General features: G+C 34.8%; 1 non-coding gene across 1 annotated transcript; it reads right to left on the bottom strand.

Moving 5' to 3' along the window:
• Positions 1-18,265: 18,265 nt before the first annotated feature.
• On the bottom strand, positions 18,266-18,374 carry LOC140975987 (small nucleolar RNA R71). Its single transcript, XR_012175122.1, has one exon. It is a non-coding gene; the product is annotated as a small nucleolar RNA R71 (small nucleolar RNA).
• Positions 18,375-20,071: the final 1,697 nt, after the last annotated feature.

Here is a 20,071-nt window from a genome sequence, read left to right as displayed (position 1 = left end):
ATTTAAAGGGATGAGGAATTGTAAGGTCTAAAATTAAGACGACGTAATCCAACTGCATGCAAATATAGGGAATATGAAAAATGGTTAATTAAATGATTTTAATTGCTAAATTGATTATGTGACATGTTTATGTGATGTTTTAGTAGTTTTCTACTTACATGCATTAAAGTGTATTTTTAAGGGTTATTCGAGTTTGCGATAGAGGAACGGAGACCGAGGGCTGAAAAATGAAAAATATTTTTATTAAATAATGGTTATTAATTATTTAAAATATGATTTATGCTTTTTATTATTTTTGAAAATAAGGAGTTTTGATGTGATTTTATACGTCAGGACGTAATTTTTATCGGTGTTGGATTTTCAACAAAAATACGAACATGTTGGCAACCCGGCTAATAAATTGACAAACTTTTCTTCTCAAAATAATTTTTAATATTTTAATTAAGCAATAACGGGCCTAATTAACCTCCTTGGTGGGCCTAAGCCTTGTTAGTGGTTTAATTAAGTATTTAAAGCGCAAATCTACCCCATAACCCACACAAGTAACCCGCCCACCTCCCTTTTACAATTCAAACTCTTTCTTTTACAAATATCACGGCACACACAACATCAAATTTTAGAAGAAAATTCGAAGGTTCTTCAAGGAAATTTAAGCAATCGTCTTCGTGCCATCGTTATTCGATTCGTCAACGGTTAAATAATGTTTTCTTCAAACACCTATCACACCATAGTATTTTATTTAATTAAGTTTTTGAATGAAAAACAAGTGCATCATGAGAACAATATCGTTTTTGTATTACATGTGAATATTTTAGGCATGAAATTGTTGCAAAATTATGTTAAACATGTTGTGAAGGGGCTGCCATGTGTTAGGATGTTAAGGCATGGTTTTACAAGATACTAGAGTCCTAGAACACCCACAAAAAACATTGCACATCAGGAACGAAATAAGTTGGAACCACTTTTTGTCATAAGCGATCGAGGGGCTCAGTTGTTGGGGTTGGTTGCTTGGCTTGGGTTCGGCTAGGACCACGGCTAGGCCAGGACCATGTATGAGTCAGGGAGAGAGTCCTAGCAATGCTTGGGCTCAAGTCGAGGGCTGGGGTGGAGTCCTCCCGAGACAAGGCATGCAGCATGCGCAGGGTTATGGGGCTCGGCCAGGGGGATCAGGGCTAGGCTAGGGTGACTCCTTAGGGTCCTAGGATGGTGCACAAGGTGCTAGTTCATGGGCTGGTGCGGTTGGCTAGGTCCTCGGCATTGATCGAAGAGTCCATGCCATGAAGGGAGTTTGTTGGGGATCGATATAGAGTTTAGAGGGGGGGGTGAATAAACACTTTCCTTTGTTGGAAGTTTTTGAAAAAGGTGCTAGAATCCTGTTAGAGATTATAACTATTTTTTTCGAATGATTATCCAGCAGATCACAAAATAAGTGCTGAAACAATCTGATGGTATGGGGTGAAAACAAAAAAAATAGTAGGCAGTTGACGATGGTTGTTTCTGGAAGTTCGAAGATAAAATCTTCTACGTCTCCACTTCTTCTGTTTCTAGAAGGTATCACTAAAAGACTTTGGCTTTTACAGTACAACTCTTGTGCACACCCACTTATGCAGAACTTATCCTTTGCCTACTGAAACTCTTAGTTTCACAACACAACACAAGTATTACAGTAAGGTATTGGAAAAGACTCTTTTCAAAATTACAGACTCTTCTTAGTGAAGTATATTAAATTGAATAGCTTCGAAGAGACTAAATAACAACAACACAAATTGATCTCAGAAGATCAGATATATGATATGAACCGTGTGCTGCTTTTCTGTATGTTGAGCTTCTTGATTGATAGTAGTTGAGATAGCTCAAAATACGTTTGGACAGATAGTGTATTCTCAATAATGATTCGAGTTTTGTTCCTATAAAGATTGATCATTATATGGAGACCTTGAATCCAACGTCTATAAGCAAAACGAATTTTTTTGACTTCCGAGCAGAATCAGCTTTATCACCTAAAAAATGTCCTGCAGAAAGGCTTCTGAATTATAAGTCTTTGCTTCATACCACAAATGGTAAGGAGCTTTAAATATCTTTGTACAACATTAATGGTGCAATTAATAATAGTACTAGGTAAAGTAACGGTAACATTTAAGATAGAAACGATCAAATAAAGACGTTAAGTTTTGCTTCTGTTTAACCTAAGTTCTGCTTCTACTTTTTATGAGCTGTTAAGTACTCATAAAGTACTGATTATGTTTTAAGCGATACTAAGGCTTCTGCTATATTTACTGTCTGCAGCTTTTGCTTAATACTGTCTACTGGTTTTGACTCTCATTACCACAATTAAATTAAGTCTAACAATTTCTCTCTTTCCTAACCTGGAAGTTAGTAAAGATGAATAATATCAGTTATATCAGAAAAACAGATAACAACTATAACAAGATAATTGTGAAGTAAATAAACAGAAATAGTCAAAAAAAATTATTCATCAGTTCCAATGTCTTTAAATATTGTTTTCTCATCTTAAGGATCTTGATTTCTGAAGGAAGATTCTGCATTATTTCTTTAAGTTTTGCCTTATTCTGTTCTGCCTTCTGCTTCCCCCTTTTTGGCATCTAGAAAGCGACTCAGTAGTTTATCCATCCGACTAGAAAGAGTATGAATCCCTTCATTCAGCAAGTCCAAGATAGGAGCTTGATTCGAAACTTTTTCAGTAAGATCAGCAAGAGATTGAGATTGGGACTCAATCTAAGTATCAATGAGTTCTAGTTTCGAGTCCATAGACTCCACTTTGTTGGATACTGAGCGAATGGATGTATCATGATTAGATACAAATTTAGAGACTTCAGCTTGTCTAAGCAGGATATTACTATGATTGGTAAAAACAGATTGTCTGAAAATGCTAGTTTCAACAAGGAGCTTAGCCAAAGATTCTGCCATTCGAGTGACCTCTTTTGAGATGCGTTCTCAGAAGAACTTGGTGGCACTGACTTCTCCAGCATGCCACGAGACAACTGTTTCACTACCTCTGAAAGATTATTCAGATCCCTTTTCAGAGTGTCTATCTCAAATTCATTATCAAAATGGTCTTCAGGGGATGGAGTAATTTCAAGCATTCGTTGTTTGATCTCTGCACGATGAGCTCTATGAGCAGGAGAATCAGCATGTGGGACAATTAAAGCAGTAGACATAACATTTTCTAGTGGAGCAGCAGATGGAACAAGGGACAATTCTGCAGAAGTTCCTTCAGCAGCAGCAGTAGTATGCTCAGGTGCTGCACTCTCTTCTAGTTGACCAGATTCAGTAGTTTTCATTGGCTCATCAGCTGGAATAGATTCAGACTGAGTTTTCAGAAGAGCTTCCATTTGTGCATGGTGTTCAGCATAAAATATCTCCAGATTTAGCAGTGATTGGGTTTGAGCAGCATCTGATTCTTCAATTGGTTGATCTGCTATTTGAGCTTCTGTTTGTACCACATCATCAGCCTGATCTGCTTCTGATGCAGTAAAAGCAGCAAGAACGATGGATTGAATTACTTCAACTACTGAAGCCAATTCTCGGACATAGATAAGAGTTGATGATTGAGTAGGCAGCATCGGTGATGCAGGAGTATTGGAGACATTAGCATCTGAAGGAGCTATGGTCATTTCCTCAATTGGCTTATTCTGAAGAAAGTCTAGGAAAAGGCCTACCTAGTATTGTAATGGCTCCACAAAGTCTTGTTCTTGAGCAAGAAGTTGCTCATCCATTATTCTCAATCGATCGGATAAAATTTGAATTACATTCTGATCCTGGAAAGCAGTAGGATTCACTGGATCAAAATTCGTCTTTAAAGTCTTCAAGACCGAATCCAGCTTTTGATGCTTGAATTGATCAATAATGTAATTCCTTATGTTTATTTCCTCAATCACATTTTTTGTCTGAGCAGATGCAAAGACCTGTATTTCACTCTTCACCATTTTAGCATAAGCACCTGGTGTCCTCAGATATGTGATTGGGTGGAAAACTCGAACATTAAGCCAGTCATCAAAAAATATAATGTCTTCACTTGCAGATTTGTCAATTTCATCCATATGAAGATCAATTGCAGTGCGAACGAATGACTTGGCGCCATGAATTATTGGTTCTTCGATTAGTTTTCCTTTTCCTTTGCCTGATGTACTAGGCAGCACAGGTATTAAAGCAGAAGACCCTGCGATTGGTTCTCTAAAAGCAACTCCAGACATGGGTCTGAGAGTTGGAACATAATTTGACGTGGTTGCAGTAGAGGTGGCTGCTGGAATATAAGAGGGGACATATTCTGGTCTTGATGAGACAGCTTCTGGAAATACTTGTCTCAGCAGGACCGTATCAAGGTCCGAGATGGCTGGTGTTTTCTTTATGCGAATGGTGATCTATGGTTTCTTCTTGCTTGGAGTGTCTGGGAGAGAGGCCTTAGTTGAAGCAGCAGACTCTTCATAAATGGTCTTATCTGATTCAGTAATGGCTACCAACCTTTTTCTCTTTTCTTTATTTTGAGGTGCCTGAGCCTTAGTCTGAGCATCTCCTATCTCTTTTTTCTGAGCAATAAATTCAGCCACGGATGGCTTAGGCCTTAAAGTAAGTACATTATCAGCATCGGCCATAGTCACACAAGATCCGTCCTGTTCAAAGGTAAAAGGAAAACCAGCATCTTTTAACATTGTGCTGATCTGAACAGCAAATCCAGTGCCCTTCCTCAAAATCATCTCCTTCATGATTCTGAATAGAAAACTGCTGCAGTCCACTTTGGATCCAGAAGTGATGGCAACCATCACTTGAACCTTCTCTTTGGTCAGCTTATCAAATGTACCAGCTTTGACCAAGAGTGCCTTTGCTACAATGTCTGCGAGTACCTGGTACTACATTTTGAGAAGTTTCTTGAAGCAAGAGGGAGAGAGTTCCTCTCCAAAAGCTGAAAAAATGGTGAGGACAACAGACATTTCCTCTTTAGAAACAACAGAGCATTCAAAAGCACCCGAGCAAGGACGAAAGAAAGTTGACCCAGAGGGTGTTCTTGTAAATGATAGCTGGTATTTCCAGAAATCTTCTGAGACCAGATTTCTCAATAGCTTTTAACATTTTGACTAGGTTCTAATCTTTGATAGTGAGAACGGATGCGAAGTTAACCTAGTAAGCATTGAGAGTGTAAGATCCAGAAATTTCTGCAAAAGAGATGAATTCGAGGTAGATACTGTAGAGAATAAATGCGAGAGAAAGCAGTAGCTAGTACGCAGTAGTTTTGAAAGAGTAAAAGTGAAAAGAGATAGAGGAGATGGTTAATATTCAAATTGTACAACCGTCAGTGAAAACATAAAGACACGTGTCAATATGTTTACGGTTGAGTTTTGAAAGATGTACTGAGAGTGTCAGAGACATAATGATTTTAAAATTTTGAAAATCAATAAAAGGCGGGCTGTCCAAGACGGTTACTGAAAGAAATCAGAAGAGAACATGTCATTTTATGATATTATCTACTGGAAGTGGTAAGGTATTGAATTGTATCCAGCACTTTTGACAAAATATAGTCGACACATTGTTATATCGAAAAGACACTTCTCCTTCTTTTTTTATGACTTGAAATGAAATAAACAGTCACAATTTAACCAAATTCCCCCTAAAGAAATGCAAGTAAATAACAAATACGAAGATTAAGGGTCGGAAGAAATAATAAATGACTCAGATATTTTTCCGATAGGGACACGTGTACGGTTAATATTCAAGCGACTCTTCAGCTTCCCCGGTTGATAAATATAAGAACCTATAAACACACAAGTTAAATCATTTTAGTATTTCAACAAATGGAAAGTGCAGGTGTGCTATCAGAGTCTTCTCCGGAGTTGGAAGTAGCAGAGAGTTCCAAAGGCAACTTCCGGCGTCTCGTAAGATGATGTTTGAAGACATCTTTCTCCATAGAATGAATCTTTGCACCAAACTCCTGGATCTATAACCTGAATAATCAGTTAGATTATTCTATATTACGGGAAAAGCTTACGGAATCATCCCGTTCACAAACCACGATCATGCAAAGAGAGTGGGGGTGATTCCAGTAGTTATCAGTTAGGTTTTCTAGTTAGGATTTTTTTCTACTGTAAATCTCAGTACTGCATATATCAACAAATGTAATAGATTAGCTATTGTAACACATCTGATTTTATGAATGAAATGTTTCAGTTTGACAAATTTCTTGTTATCTACTGCTTCTAATAAATGCACAAGTAAAATAATCGTAAGATAATAAACAGTAGTTACGATAAATCAATTAAACCGAGAACATTACGAAAATAAGAAAACTAATTCTCAGGCAGAGGTTTAGTAAATATGTCTGCTGCTTGTTGATCAGTAGGGACATAATCCAGACGAATGTCCTTTTTCTGCAAATGATCTCTAATAAAGTGATGTCTGATGTTAATGTGCTTCGTTCTAGAATGAAGAACTAGATTGTGAATGATATCTATAGCACTGGTATTGTCACAGAATATATGTGATTCAGAGGCTTGAACTCCATAGTCTTTAAGTTGTTGTTGCATCCAAAGCAATTGAAAGCAGCAGCTTCCAGCAGCAAGATATTCTGCTTCTACTGTAGACGTGGCTATGGAAGTCTGATTTTTACTGAACCAGGAGATCAACCTATCACCAAGAAATTGAAAAAAACCACTAGTGCTTTTTCTATCCAGTTTGCAACTTGCATAGAATATCCAATAAGATTAAAAGAAGAATCATTGGGATACCATAGGCCGATATTTTGAGTATCCTTCAAATATTTCAGAATTCGTTTAGCAGCAATATAATGTGATTGCTTAGGATAGACTGAAATCTTGCACAAATACAAACAGCAAACATAATATCTGGTCTACTGGCAGTAAGATATAACAAAGAACCAATAAGACCATGATACTGAGTTACCTTTACTGAATTTCCATCTTCATCTATATCAAGTTTAGTAGATGAGCTTATTGGAGTGGAAGCAGCAGAGCCTGTTTCCATTCCAAACTTTTTCAGTAGTTCCTTAGTGTACTTTTCCTCATTTATGAAGATTCCTGTATCAAGTTGCTTGATCTGCAGTCCTAGGAAGAATGTTAATTCTCCCGTCATGCTCATTTCGAACTGTTCCTGCATAATCTTAGCAAACATTTCACAAAATTTGGGGTTATTTGACCCAAAGATATTGTCATCAACATAAATCTGGACTAATAGAATGTGCTTATTCTTTACTAAAGTAAATAAGGTCTTGTCTATTGTGCCAATTGTAAAATCATGATTGACAAGAAATTGTGACAGTGTGTCATACCAGGCTCTAGGTGCCTGTTTCAGACCATACAAGGCTTTGTGTAATTAAAAGACGTGATTTGGTAAGAAGTGATCAATAAAACCTAGAGGTTGTTCAACTTAAACTTCTTCTTGCAGTAGACCATTTAGGAAGACACTTTTCACATCCATCTGATACACTTTGAAGTTCTTGAAAGCAACAAAGGCTAAAAATATTCTGATTGCTTCAAGCCTTGCTGCTGGTGTATAGGTTTTATCATAATCTTTTCCTTCTTCTTGTCTGAAACCTTGAGCCACCAGTCTTGCTTTATTTTAAACAATAGTACCTTCTTCATTTAGCTTGTTTCTAAATACCCATCGAGTCCCAATAACTGCTTGAAAATTTGGTCTAGGTACAAGAAACCACACTCATTTCTTTTGAATTGATTCAGCTCTTCTTGCATTGCTCCTATCCAATTGGGATCCAGAAGAGCTTCTTCAATCTTCTTAGGTTCATCCTGCGAAATAAAAACAACATGCATATATTCATTTAGCATTTGTCTTCTGGTTCTTAATGGAGCAGTTGTATTTTCAATAACCAAAGATGGAGGGTGATATTTTCTCCAAATAAATGGGTTTAGAGGGATTTCTTCCTGATTTGAAGGATTTGGATCATGCTAAGGTAAAGCAGTGGCAGGTTCTGGGATGTCAACTTCTGTTCTCGTATATCATGTGTCTGAACAACTGGTTCTACCAAAGGAGTGTCTGGTTCTGGATTTTGAGCATCTTTGATATTGGGTTCTGCATCATCTTCACTATCCAGTTCCAGATAAATCCTGTCTAATCTGTTAATCAAATTTGACACGTTAGAAATTTCAGGAGCACTGCTATCTTCATCAAATACAACTTGAACAGATTCTTCAACATTAAGATTTCTGTTACTAAAAACCCTAAATGCTTTGCTTACTGCTGAATATCCCAGAAAAATTCCAACATCTAATTTTGAATAAAATGCAGACAGATAATTTTTACCATTATTATGCACAAAGCATTTACAACCCAAGACATGAAAAAATGAAACATTAGGCTTACTTCCTTTTCATATCTCATATAGTCTGATTATGTCTTTTGTTGATCATGGTTCTGTTTTGTGTGTAGCAAGCTGTATTGATTGCTTCTGCCCAGAAGCGCTGAGAGATGTCTGCATCTGCTAGCATTGTTCTTGAAGCTTCTTTAAGAGTTCTGTTTCTCCTCTTAGCTACTTCATTATGTTGAGGCGTTCTGGCAGCTGAATATTCATGATGAATTCCCTATTCATCCATATATAACTCAAGAATTTTGTTAGTAAATTCAGTGGCCAGATCACTTCTGATTTTAATGACAGAAACTGATTTTTCATTTTGAATCTTTTTCAGAAGCTTGATCAGGAGGCTAATGGTTTGATCTTTTCCAGCAAGAAATATTACTCAAGTAAATCTAGAAAAGTCATCAACAACGACAAGAGTATATCTCATTCCCCCAACCTCATGATAGGGATTGGACCAAACAAGTCCATATGCAATAATTCTAAACATCTTGAAGTTGATTTACTACCTTTATTCTTGAAGCTAGATCTTACTTGTTTACCAAGTTGATGTGCAGAGCAAATATGATTCTTAACAAAGTTAATATCAGGCAAACCATCAACTATGTTCTGCTTCTTGAGATTATGGATAGACTTGAAGTTTAGGTGATTCAATCTCTTGTGCCATAGCCAATGTTTATCACTAAGGGAGGCAATGAAACATGTAGGAACATTAACATGATCTTTGTTACAATATACTTTGTAAGTGTTGCCTTCTCTTTTTCCGGTTAAAACAGTAGAGTCATTGGCATCTTTAACTATGCAGGTGTGCTTCTGAAAAGCTACTGAATATTCATTATCACACAGTTGACTAATACTGATCAAATTGTAGCAGATACTTTAAACTAAGAGCACATCATTTATATTGATATTACCATGGATAATCTTACCTTTACCCATGGTTTTATCTTTTGAGGTGTCCCCATCTTTGGTCCAGTACAACTCATTATTTCAGAGAGTAGGCTCTTTTGTCCGATCATGTGTCTGGAACATCCACTGTCCAGATACCATGTAGAGCTGCTTATTTTGGCTTTCCTCTCCTGTTCCTGCAAGCACAAGTTTTAGTCACTGGTACCCAATCTATTTGGGTCCAAGCCTTATCAGTCCTTTAGGAACCCACATTTGTACAATTCTTGGAGACCTTGTACTTCGGGTATCCCCAGAGTGTGTGCAACAGAAGGTCTGTTGTTTCTAACATAATTCATTATAGGATGTTGTTCTTCCCTTCTGTTCTTATCATCTGGTCTGTATCTCTTCTAAACCGGTCTACAATTATAGTACTGGTAGTTTTTAACCTTCATAGAGGGTTTTTATCCTTAGTTGAATCCTCCACTGGATCCAGCACTCTGGTGCACTCTACTCTTAGGTTCAACATTACCCAGACCATAATGGTTTCTTCTGTTCGTCTTATTTACAAACATTTTGATTTGAACAATTGGTACATTTGGTTCATATACCACACAGGATTTAACAAAGTGAATGAATTTACCTTTGCTCATATCCAAGTTTGGCTTTGTACTAGTTTCAGAAGTGCTTTCATCATTACTGAAACCGAGACCACTCCTGTCTCAAGATTGTTTCTGTAATTCTTGCAACTTCTCCAATGAAACAGAAGACTTGTTCCATTCATTTACCAGAACTGATAGCTTCTGATTTTCAGATCTCATTGTCTGGTAATCTTTATTTACTCTTTCATTTTCAATTTTCAATCTGCTTATCTCAACTTTCAGATCATTACAGATGTTTCTTGCAAGCAAGTGAACTTACTGATTTGATCTTTTAAGTCTTGATTTTCAATCTTGACCTCCTCGAATGATTGAGATAGTCCAGAGTACTCTTCTACCATGTCATGCAGTGCTTTAACCATATCATTTCGTGTAAATTCATCAGAATCAAAATCACATACATCTCCAGATGTCGAGGCTGATTCGGTGTTTGCCATGAGACATTTGACTTCATCTTCATCACTGTCACTGGAATGGTTATCCGAGTCAGAAGACTCAGAGCTAGAGTCCGGCCACTTTCATTTATTTTCCTCAGCAATCATTGCCTTGTGGTCTTTTGGACTTCTTATTATTACGCTTGTACTCTTTCTTCTTCTGGACATCCTTCTTAGGCTTTGGTCATTATTCAATGAAGTGCCCAATTTTTCCACAATTGAAACATGCCATATCACTAGGTGGTGATTCCTTCTTGAAGTTCCGGTTAGGGCTCTGGTAAGCTCGGTGGTTCTTCTTTATGAATCTTGAGAATTTATTCACAAATAATGACATAGCATCATTGCTGATTTGTTCAACAGTCTTGTCTGAAGTAATTTAAGTAGCAGTAACAAGTGATGCACTTGGAACAACTGCAGCAGTAGCAGTAGCTGCAAGAGCCTGTGTAGGTGGATTTGTCAGGGGATCTTCTCCACTTCTCACTTTCAATTCGAACTCATAGGCTTTTAAGTCAGCAAACAAGTCATGCAACTCCAACTTGTTCAGATCTTTAGTGACTCTCATTGCCATTGTATTGACGTCCCATTCACTAAGTACAGCTCTCATTACCTTGAGTGCTACTTCTCTGTTGCCATGCTCCTTTCCCAAGGCTTCTAGCTCATTCACTAAGCCACTGAAACGTTCATCAAACTCACTCAGAGTTTCTCCAGCTTTCATTTTAAGGTTTTCAAAATTGTGCATACAACAGACAGTTTGTTCTCCTTAGTCTGTTCATTTCCTGCACAAATCTGGATAATTTTCTCCCAGATTTCTTTGGCAGTAGGACACATCTTGATTTTGCTGAATGTGTTTTTGTCAAGTGTCTTGTAGAGAATGTCCTTCGCAACATTGTCTAGATTGGCTTTCTTTTTGTCCTCGCCAGTCTATTCACTTTTATGCTTTTCAAGAATTTGTGGTGCGCCTTCAATAATAGCAACAACCGTATTAGGCTTTATAATTTCAATGGACCATCTGTGATGACAAACAACATGTCATCGTCTTGAGCTGCAAGATGGGCTTGCATCCTGATCTTTCAGTCATCGAAATCTTCTTTAGAGAACATTGGAACTTTGCTAAAATGTGCCATAACTGTTGTAAATTTTCAGAACAAGAAAAATCTGCTCTGATACCACTTGTTGGGGTTCGATACAGAGTGTAGAGGAGGGGGTGAATAAACTCTTTCCTTTGTTGGAAGTTTTTGCAATGGGTGCTAGAATCCTGTTAGAGATTATAGATATTCTTGTTCGAATGAGTATCCAGTATATCACAAAATAAGTGCGGAAACAATCTGATGGTATGGGGTGAAAACAATAAAACCGTAGGTAGTAGACGATGGTTGTTTCAGGAAGTTCGAAGATAAAATCTTCTACGTCACCTTTTCTTCTGTTTCCAGAAGGTATTACTAAAAGACTTTGGCTTTTATAGTACAATTCTTGTACACACCCACTTCAGCAGGACTTATCCTTTGCCTACTGAAACTCTTAGTTTCACAACACAACACAAGTAATACAGTAAGGTTTTGGAAAAGACTCTTTTCTAAACTACAGACTCTTCTCAGTGAAGTATATTAAATTGAATAGCTTAGAAGAGACTAAGAAACATCAACACAAATTGATCTCAGAAGATCAGATATATCATATGAAGCGTGTGCTGCTTTTCTGTATGTTGAGCTTCTTGATAGATAGTAGTTGAGATAGCTCAAAAGAAGTTTGGACAGATAATGTATTCTCAATAATGATTCGTGTTTTGTTTCTATAAATCTTGATCCTTATAAAGAAACCTTGAATCCAACGTCTATAAGTAAAACGGCTTCTTTTGACTTCTGAGCAGAATCAGCTTTATCACCTACAAAGGATCCTGCAGAAAGGCTTCTGAATTATTAGTTTTTGTTTCATACCACAAATGGTAAGGAGCGTTAAATGTCTTTGTAAAGTATTAATGGTGCAATTAATACTAGTACTAGGTAAAGTAACGGTAACATTTAAGATAGCAACGATCAAATAAAGATGTTAAGTTTTGCTTCTGTTTAACCTAAGTTCTGCTTCTGCTTTTAATAAGCTGATAAGTACTCATAAAGTACTTCTGTTTTAAGCGATACTAAGGCTTCTGCTATATGTACTGTCTGCTGCTTTAGCTTAATACAGTCTACTGGTTTTGACTCTCATCACCACAATTAAATTTTGTCTAACACAATTCTCGGCCACTTCTTCATCTGGTTGTGTGGTTCGGTTTTGTGGCTAGGGTCAAGTCCTAATGGTTCTAAGGGTCCAGTAGGGTCCACAGGGGGGCTGGCTCGAGGTTTGCTCAGGATGGTTAGAGCATGGCTCGAGAAAATTCGAAGTTGGCTCAAGGTGTAACGCATAGGCTCGGTTAGGGTTTTCTTCATTTAAAATAAATTGAAACATGTCTCACGAGGGTCGAGTCATGGTTCACGAGGGCCAAATAATTATTGAAAGTCTAAGTTTTGAATTTTGGAATTTTATAATAAAGTTTGAATTAATTCAGGATTAAAACGCATTAAAAACGAATAACTAAGGATTAATTTAAAAGTCTAGTATTTAAGCTAAATAAAATTATGAGAAAAATAATTTAAGCTTAAATAATTATTTGGGACTTTTTAGAGTCATGGAATTAAGAAAATGTCATTTTCTAGGATTTTTACGTCTAGGAGTAAAACGGTAATTTTACACCCGAAAATTAGTAAACTTCATGGCAGTGCTCTGAATGTTGTTTTATATGTTAATATGATTATTTTAAATGTTTGGGAATTTTTATTTGTTAAAATATGATTTTTAAATGTTTATGGATTTTTTTGATTTAATATGGACATTTAAAAAATATGTTGCATGCTTGGTTTAAAAGAAAAACGATATTATATGCATGTTTTTATTAAGTGATGAAAATACGAAATGTTGAAGGATGTGAAGGAATTGTGACTAATACGATGATATGTTGGAGATATCGTGAGGGTGAAGGTCCTAGTGGGAGCCCGACGATCATATATCCATTTATACGAATACGATGATATGTTAATACGTTGGCCAAGGCTTAGTTGACGGGTGAGAGTGTCGTTGATGTCCTCACCGCCCAGTACTGTGCTATATATAGATATATCCATCGTCCAATACGAATACGAATACGAGTCACAATCACGATCTGAATTCAACAAACACGAATATGAATATGAATATATTTATGATGAATATGAATATGAATATGTTGTTATGAAAATGTTTATGTTTAAAGTTATGCATCTTTATGAAAATGTTATTTTAAGTACAAATATTTTTCACTGTTGTATGTGATCTGTATACGTATTATGTTGTTATCAAGATTATGGTGTGTTGAGTCTTTAGACTCACTAGGTGTGACTGATGCATGTGATTATGATAATAATATTAATAAAGGTCTTGATGGTTGATCTGCCTGGACTGGAGGTGCACATGACCCGAGGACCAGCGCTTCTATTTTTCCGCACTTATGATTTATGTTTATGATTTTAAGTTTATGTTAAAAGATTTTATGACTCTTTATTTATGTTTTGAAAGGTTTTTGAGATGTGTTAGTATGAGCTATACTTTTCAAATTATTGCTTTTTAGGTTTGGTAAAACGTTTGGCGATTTTACGACATTGAATATTTCCTTTGATTTTCAAATAATAGTTGGTTGATTTATTTTAAAATGAAGTCAAAAATATTTTTATATATTTTATATGGTTCGGCCGAATGGTAGGGAGGTTTTTTTTTTTAAAAAAATTCTATTACTTTTTAAGCAAAACGAGCATGGACATTTCATCAATCATACCCAACTTTCTAGGAAAAAAATTTAACCATAACAAATGTATAACTTTAACTCTTAAGATCATGATTAAAACTTATGCTACATCGAACCTTAAGTTTCCCCAAAAGTAAGTTAACTTGATGTCTAATCTTATAACTTAACTAATTGATCCACTTTACCTTAAATTGTCATCATTTTAAATTATTAATTTGCCACAACATTATTCTGCTAACGCGTAGATTTTCAAGCCCAATATTGATTCATCCTACCATGCCCTTGATTACCATTCCTTATAACATTATAACCCAGATATTTAAAGTTTCTAAATATCCTTCAAGTCTAAATCACCGAAAATTTCTATCATTTAAACCGTTCAATTCTCTCTTATTTCTAAACTAGTCCCCAAATTTCTTATCAATTGGAAAAAATTATTTGCTAATTTCCTCGAAAATTATCAAATTAGCCATTAATTACAAAAATTCAACAATTATCCATTAGTTTTTGGCGCTCATAATCCCATTTTATAGGTTTCCCGTAACATAAAGTTCAATAATTTTAAGCATATTAATCCCAAACTCAATTCCCATAACCAAATCTTAAATTTCCATCAATACTTAAAATCCCAAGTTATACATTTTTACACTTATAAAGATTGTCGTAGTCTTCGAATCAATATTTCTTATATAAAATAATCAAAAATTAATCCAACTAGTAACCACGAACCATCAACATTTTCTTAGAAAACATACATCCCCCAAAAGCATTCATAATTTTCAAGATTAACTTATGACCAATAAGTAGAACATCAGTACTTTATAGTCAAATTATTTTCAACTTCTTTTAACGCCCAATAGCAAAAATCTTAATCATGTCCAATTCCATCACAAAACCAGCATGCATGAAAATCATATAATTTCTTATTTCATGTCGTAACATGCATAAAAATTTTAAAGCATCTAATCTCAAAACATAAAGACAGATAAACTTGCACTGTAAAACGTATATCATGTAAACATGCAGGTGATAGCATTAAAAATATTTATTACCTTTAAACTTACAGACTTTAGGCGTGACTTCATGAGCTTCTCGCAACTGGCAGTAGACATAATCCTTTACAAGAACACCGCTTTGATACAAACTGTAACGTACCGTATTTTAAACTACTTAAAATTTGCGGAAAAATAAAAATTTTCTTAAATGAATAATAAACTTTCAAGTTGCGATAAAAATAAACTGCTCGTCCAAAATATTTGCGATAAAAACGATAACAAATATAGTTTGCAAAAATAACTGGTTTAAACAACGTAAGGCAATCTCGAAAAAATCAAAGTATTTTAATCAACATGCGTAAATGCTTAAAACATAAGAGGTCCTCGGGTTTAGCCTCCGCGCAATCCGAGCCAGCTCATTGGTCCCCACCCCTCGTCTTCTCATACTCGTCCTCACCTGAATTGAATGAGTCTAGTGAGTCTAAAGACTCAACATGTATAAATTGAGAATAACAAATAATACGTAATAAAATCACATGCATTTCAAAGTAGAGCGTACATACTTAAACTTGAACGTACTTACATATAAGTAGACGTTCCATCGTATCGTAAAACTTTTCATAAACATACGTGCATCATGCATACTTGGACATACATAAACATTATCATTTTGCATAGAGATGTGTTTCAAAAAAACTGACCCATATATAAATGCGCCTGATCAAACTAAACCACAGTACTGGGCTGGTAGGGATGTCCACTACCACATACATGAGATCCCGGGTCATGCTTTACCGGGTGGATTGGTCCCTGATCATGCTTTACCACTTTCCAATCCTGATCTAGACATGGTCATGCTTTCCCGAAGTGGAGAGGTCCTCGACCACGTTCACCGACTTCCAAACCAGTTCATATTTGGTCACAAGACGTTTAGCATACCTCAAAAGCATAAACATTTTCCTTTGCACATCGAACATGTCACGCCTCGTGTCCGAAGCGTCAGTGACATCCGGCATTGTTTAACAATTATTTGAAAACAATTTAAGCCTCGCATCGAAATTCCAAAACAGTCTTTTTCATAAATAAAACATTGTCTTTACAATGACAATAGAATCACAATTACATCCAAGTTTTGCGGAAACAAAACAGAAGAAAAGAATAAAAATCTCAATTCTTGGGCTTGACTTTCGATCACCATCCCAGAACGCTTCCTGCTCCTCTTCATTCAGTTGTTCTTCATTTTTATCTGAAATTTGTAAGGGGTGAGTGTTTTGGGAAACACTCAGCAAATGCGGGGTCGATCGATTTCCAAAGATACATATAAAACTTAATCTTTAAAACATTTCTTTAACAGACTTTCAAAACTTATTACTTTTAACTTACAGAAACGAATCGAATAGGAGACAGAAGTTAACAGATGATTCAGAGAATTTCAGAAACAAATCAGATCATTTCAGAACAGACACAACACTGGTACTCATCTCATTTCCATGGTCAAATTGTCCCCAATATGTTAGTCTTCTAAGGGGTGAGGCCAGAACATGGTTTTATACCCACCGATGAGGGCCAGACAGAACATGATTTTATATCCACCAATGGGGGCCAGACAGAATTACAATTCTCGTCTCATTTCAAATTCGAATCGTAACAGTGCGACACAGAGGTCAGACTTATCAGACAGAACTTATCAGGGTTTCATATATCAGAATTTCAGACGAATTCAACGGAATCAAAGAATTTTGAAACATATAAGAAAACACATAATCGATCGAAATTTTAAAAGACGGACATCATGCCTTTTTCGAAAATGAAGACACACATACATGCATGTCATAACTTATATATTCAAGTTTTAAAATACAAACGAATATACGTAGCAAAAACCCACTTACCGTATTTTACAAGTATACTTCGAAACTTGAAGATTCTTGAACGCTGTTTTCTTCTGAAAATCTGGCAGCACTTCGACTTATTTTCTGTGCACTCGGACTGCACGAGCTTCCTCTTTTTTTTTCTTTGCTAGTCTTGACCGAATTTTAGTGGGTTTGTAGAGAGATTTTTTGAAGTGCATTTTGAGTGAGGTTTGGAGAGGTATTTATAGGAAAATTCTTGTCCCTTCCACTAGCCTTGGCCGTCCCCTTGATGCCCAAGCAAGGCATTTATTTTGGTCAAATTTCTATCCAATTCAAGAGTCATCTTGGGAACTATATTATATTATGTGTGTGTTTAAATATTTAATTTTCTTGGAACCATTATTTATGGTGGTTTCTTTTGTTTTACTTTTAGTTAAATAATATTACATAAATCAAGAATAAATCTTTGAGCCTTGACAAATTTATAATTTGTAAATTTCATTCTTGCATTTGGTAATTTATAAATTAATAAATTTAAACTTAAAATAACCTCTCTGTGGATCGATCTTGTACTTACGAAACATATTACTTGCAGACAACCTACACTTGGGTGAATTATAATTTCAGTAGAAGCAAGTTTTTGGCACCGTTGCCGGGGAGGTATAAATTAAGTTTATTTTTGTTATTTATTTTTTATTTATAAGTATTGTGTTGTTTTTACTTGTATGAGTATTTCGAGTCGTAAAAAAAATTGTATACTTATTCGAGTATCTGAAAATAATTTAAACATGGATGATAATTCAAATAATCAAGATAATAATAACAATAATAACAACAATAATAATAATAATCAAGAACATGATCAATTAAGAACACTTAGGCACCATATGAACCCTATTAGAACTAGTGCCCCATCTTGTTTAGTTTTTCCTCCTGATGCATCTAATTTCAACTTTAAACCTCNGAGAACTAGTGCCCCATCTTGTTTAGTTTTTTCCTCCCGATGCATCTAATTTAAACTTTAAACCTCAAATTACTCAACTTTTTACCAAATTTTCATGGCTTAGATTCTGAAAATCCATATTTACATATAAGAGAATTTGAGGAAGTTTGTAACACTTATAATGATCAAAACTTTAGCATGGATATAGTTTGATTAAAGATTTTCCTTTTTTTCTTTAAAAGATAAAGCAAAAACATGGCGACGAAATTTGAGATCCAGTTCAATAAGGTCATGGGAAGAAATGTAACAACAATTTCTTAAAAAGTTTTTCCCTTCCCATAGAACAAACCCTTTTAAAAGACAAATTATTACTTTTTCTCAAAAACAAGGAGAAACATTTTATCAATGTTGGGATAGATATAAAGAATTACTTAATACATGCCCACATCATGGTTTGAAACATGGAGAATAGTTTCTCACTTTCATGAAGTCTAATACCTAAAGATAGGAAAATGATAGAATTCATGTGTAATAAAACTTTTGAAGATAAAAACCCAAATGAAGCTATGGTGTATTTGGATTCATTAGCAGAAAATGCTCAAAATTGGGATAATATAGGCACAATAGAACCACCAACAACTAAAATCAATAATTCAACAAATGGGGGTGGTATCTATAATCTTAAAGATGATATAGATATTCAAGCTAAACTTGCATCTTTAGCAAGAAAAATTAATCATTACAAATGAAAAAGAGTGGTCAATTAAAAAGTATTCAAGAAATTGTTTGTAATATATGTGATACACATGATCATTCAACAAAAGATTGTCCAACAAGAAAATTATGTTAACAATTATAAAAAAACCAATACTAGATCCTTTTTCACAATCATTTAATCATGGATGAAAAAATCATCCTAATTTTAGTTGGAGGAATGATAATAATGCACAACCTTCACAACAATATTTTCAAAATAACCAAAATCATCAAGGTTATATTCCCTATGTTACACATCCAAGAAAGAACTTTGAAGACGTAATTCATGCATTTATCCAAAAGCAAGAGTCATTCAATAATCAAAACATTCAATCTATGAGTGATTTGAAAGAAACTCTTGAAAAATTTGCATCTGCACTTAATATTCAAGAAAAAGGAAAATTTTCATCTCAACTTCAACCTAATCCTAAAAATCAAAATCAAGAATTAAATAATAATAAAATTGATCAAATAAAATCTGTTATTACCCTTAGAAGTGGTAAAATAGCTAATGATCCATATAGTAATGAAAATAAGGATCATTTAAAATCAAAGAGTAAGGATGATAATCTTGATACTTTTGAGAATGATGATATCTTAAATTCTAAAAATAATATGTTGAATGATAAATCATATGAAATAGTAAATGAATCAAATAAACCTTCACCATTTCCTCATGCATTAAAAAATCATAAAAAACAAAAAATTGATTCTGATATCTATGAAATTTTTAAATAAGTAAAGATAAATATTCCATTATTTGATGCTATTAAACAAGTACCTTCCTATGCAAAATTTTTAAAAGACTTATGTACCGTGAAGAGAAAATTGCATGTGAATAAGAAAGCATTCTTGGCTGAACAAAGTAAGTTATATTCTTCAAAGCAATTTTAGTTTAAAATATAAAGATCCTGGTTGTTCAACAATTTCGTGTATTATTGGAGAAAAAAAATTAAAAAAGCTTTGTTAGATTTGGGAGCAAGTGTGAATTTACTTCCTTATTCAGTTTATGAAAAACTTAATTTAAGAGAATTAAAACTCACTTCTGTTACTCTCTTACTAACAGATAGGTCAATCAAAATACCTAAAGATATTGTAAAAGATGTGTTGGTTCAAGTTGATAAATTCATATATCCTGTAGATTTTATTATTTTGGATACACAACTAATAGAAGTACATAATGAAATTCCAGTAATATTGGGACGACCATTTCTAGCAAATTCAAATGATTTAATTAATTGTCGAAATGGAATAATGAAATTTTCTTTTGGAAATATGTGTAACGCCCTCTTGATCGATTTCATAAAATAACAGCGGAATTTAAATTTTCTTAAAGGAAAGAAGGATTTAAAATTACATTTCAATATATAATCAAAAGTATATACATGATCAAATAA

The sequence above is a fragment of the Primulina huaijiensis genome, chromosome 4, assembly GCF_012295235.1.
Source record: "Primulina huaijiensis isolate GDHJ02 chromosome 4, ASM1229523v2, whole genome shotgun sequence".
Classification (NCBI taxonomy): Eukaryota; Viridiplantae; Streptophyta; class Magnoliopsida; order Lamiales; family Gesneriaceae; genus Primulina; species Primulina huaijiensis.
The sequence above is the reverse complement of the archived record's forward strand: the minus strand, read 5'-3'. Positions and strand labels throughout refer to the sequence as shown.